Source organism: Chrysochloris asiatica, unplaced genomic scaffold (genome assembly GCF_000296735.1).
Source record: "Chrysochloris asiatica unplaced genomic scaffold, ChrAsi1.0 scaffold00076, whole genome shotgun sequence".
NCBI lineage: Eukaryota > Metazoa > Chordata > Mammalia > Afrosoricida > Chrysochloridae > Chrysochloris > Chrysochloris asiatica.
This window is the reverse complement of record NW_006408594.1, coordinates 1,770,120-1,773,912: the sequence shown is the minus strand read 5'-3', so window position 1 is coordinate 1,773,912 and position 3,793 is coordinate 1,770,120.

The window sequence follows — 3,793 nt, the reverse complement described above, 5'->3', positions numbered from 1 at the left end:
AAAAGGGATGGGGAGGTGAGTGGAATGCAAATAGAACCCACAGGGAGGAAGCAGGGTCACCGTTGTTGCATGGAGGGAATTGTCATCATTGAGGTGAAACACAGTGTACGATTCGTTGAATGTAAAGCTGATGATCTTGTCTCTAAACCTTCACTCAATTGACAAGAAAAAGTTAATAAAACCACTTAATTTACAGTACCATCTGCCTCAGTTTTCTAGTGTGCTAGAACAGAAATGCCACAAGTGGGTGACTGGGAAACAGAAATTATTTTCTCACAGGGTAAGAGACTAGGAGCCTAAATTCAGGGCGCAGGTTCTGGAGAAAGACGAGGCATTTTGCTCCTGTAATGATTTGCAGTCTTGGAAATCTCAGTACAGGGTTGCTATGTGGCAAAATCAACTTCACAGCATACTGGCACCAAATGAATAGCAAGACAACCCATGTTCAGGGATGAGAAGACCATATTGTAAAGATGCCAATACCTCCCAAACTGATCTAGAGGTTCAAACTGTTGTTGTTGTTAGGTGCCATCAGTAGGTACCGACTCATAGTGACCTTATGCACAGCAGAACAAAACACTGCCCGGTCCTGGGCCAACCTCACTATTGTTGCCACACTTAAGCCCATTGATGCTTCCAATTTGCCAATCCATCTCACTAGGGGTCTTCCTCTTTTTCTCTGACCCTCCACCTTCAATTACTCCCTATTAAAATGCCAACTGCTTTTTTTCTGAGAAGTGGAAAAGCTGATTCTTGAATTTATATGGAATTTCAAGGGATCCCAAAGAGTCAAAACAATTTTGAAAAACAACAAAGCTCTTCCAGATGGACTCACATTTCCCAATTTCAAAAAGCACTATAAAACTATCATCATCAAAACAGTGTGGCGAGTCAGGAAAACCAGTTGGAAATGGAATGTGTGGTTAATTGCCTCCATCAATAACTGCTTCATTTGTCATGAGACCAGAAGAACTGAATGGCGCTCCAGTTACCATTGCTGAACATTTTGATCAAAGATTCCATAGAAGAATCCAGTGGGGGATTTAGAACAGAATTTAAAATTATCATGGACTCCAGATTTCTGGAGCCATGGAGTCTGAATGAAGCCCAAATACTCTTGCCCTAAAATAATCTGGTAGCGTAGTGGTTAACGAATCGGGCTGCGAACCTTAATGTCAGCAGTTCGAGAAACTACCAGCTGCTCAGCGGGAGAAAGATGAGGCTTTCTACTCCCGTAAAGATTTATACCCTCGGAAACCCTGTACAGGGTCGCTATGGGTCGGAACCGACTTGACGGCACTTAACAACAAAATAATCTTTAAATCTTAAACCAAAACTATCCCCTGACATCTTTAAATCAAACAATAGTTTAACTTAACTAGTAAAGTCTGTCTCTCCTTCTTCCTAGTCTGTCTTAGTCTGGAAACTTATCTGAAACTGACCACCATGGGTGATCCTGCTGGTATTTAAATACCAGTAGCATAGCTTCCAGAATCACAGCAACTCACAAACCACCACAGTACAACACACTGACAGATGAGTGGTCACTGAAAACCTTATGAAGAGCAGTGGAACACTGTCAGATAGAACTACAATATTGAAAATTGAAATATGATGGAGAACGCCAGAATACTATCAAATATAGTGCTGGAAGATGAATCTCTCAGATTGGAAAAAGCTGCCTCCTCAAAGTAGAGTTGACCGTGATGACACAAAAGGGGTAAAACTTTCAGGATCTTCCTTTGTTGATGGGGCACAACGCAACATGAGGAGAAAATGCTGTAAACATCCATTAATAATCGGAACATGGAATGTACAAAGTACGAATCTAGGAAAATTGGAAGTTGTCAAAAGTGAACTGGAACATATAAACATCAATATTCTAGGTAGTAGTAAGCTGAAATGAACTGTATTGGTCATTTTGAATCTGACAACCATATGGTTTACTATGCCTGGAATGACAGTTTGAAGAGGAATGGTGTCACATTCATCATCAAAAAGAACAATTCAAGATCTATCTTAAGGTATATATACCTTTTTAAAACAACATAAAAGATGACTATACACATGGACCTTACCAGATGGAATACACAGAAATTAAAATTGACTACATCTGTGTAAAGAGACCATCAGAAAGCTCCATATAATCAGTCAAAACAAGGCCAGGGGCAGACTATGAAACAGACTATCAATTGCTCATATGCAAGTTCAGGCTGAAGCTAAAGAAAATTAAAAGTTCAAAAGAGCCAAAATTTGACCTTGATCATATCCTGCATGAATTTAGAGATCATCCCAAGAACAGATTTGATGCATTAGACATTAAATACCCAAGATCAGAAAGTTATGGAATGACATCAAAAACATCATACAGGAAGAAAGGTCATTAAGAAGACAAGAAAGAAGAAAAAGACCAATATGGATGTAAGAAGTGACTCTGAAACATGCTCTCAAGCGTAGAGATGCTAAAGCAAATGGAAGAAATCAGGAGGTAAAAAGCTGAACAGTAAATTTCAAAGGGCAGCTCAAGAAGACAAAGTTAAATATTACAATGAAATATGCAAAACTCTGGAGTTTGAAAACCAAAAGGGAAGAATGTACTTCGCATTTCTTAAGCTAAAAGAACTAAAGAAAAAATTCAAACCTCAAGTTGAAATACTGAAGGATCTTTGGACAAAATATTAAATGATGCAGAAAGCATCAAAAGAAAATGGAAGGAATACACAGAGTCATTGTACCAAAAAGAAATGGATTATGCTCAGCCATTTCAAGAGATAGCATATGATCAAGAGCCAATGGTACTTACTGAAGGAAGACGTCTAAGGTGTACTGAAGACAAAGCAAAAAACAAGGCTCCAGGAATTGATGGAATACAAACTGAAATCATTCAACAAACTGATGCAGCACTGGAGACACTCACTCATCTATGCCAAGAAATTTGGAAGATATCTACTTGGCCAATTGATTAGAAGAGATCCATATTTATGTCTATTCCAAAGAGAGGTGATCCAACAGGATGTGGAAATCATTGGACAATATTGATCACATGTAAGTAAAACTTTGGGAAACACAATTCAATTCATTACATTGTTCATTTCTGGACTCTCAATTCCATTGGTCTATATGTTGTTGTTGTTAAGTGCCGTCGAGTCAGGTCCGACCCATAGCGACCCTGTACAGGGTTTCCGAGGGTGTAAATCCTTACGGGAGTAGAAAGCCTCATCTTTCTCCCGCATTGGTCTATATACAGGTACTGATATTATAAAGATCACAATTTGTATCTGGTAACATCTCCTCATTGCCTTCCCATTGCCAGATTGAAGGCATCTTTCTTGGTGGACAGTGTAGACATTCTTTTTTTAAATTTTAATTGTGAATTGGGTGCAGGTTTACATCACAAAGCAGTTTCCATTCAACAATTCATACACATTTTGTTTCATGTCATTGATTGCGGTCCCCACTATGTAACAGCACTATCCCATTTCCTTCCTGTGTCATTTCCATTCCTCCTTCTTTCTTAACCCTTCATAACTTTCTCCTTAAACAAATGCTGCCTTTTGATATTAAATGGTTGATTTTTCTAAGGTGTGTGTACCTTCTTAGTGTTGTTGTTGCTATTATTAGGTGCCATCGAATCGGTAACGACCCATAGCGACCTTATGCACAGCAGAATGAAACACTGCCCGATCCTGGGCCAACCTCACTACTGTTGCCACACATGAGTCCATCGATGCTGCCACTTGGCCAATCCATCTCGTTGGGAGTCTTCCTCTGTTTCTCTGACCCTCCACCTTAC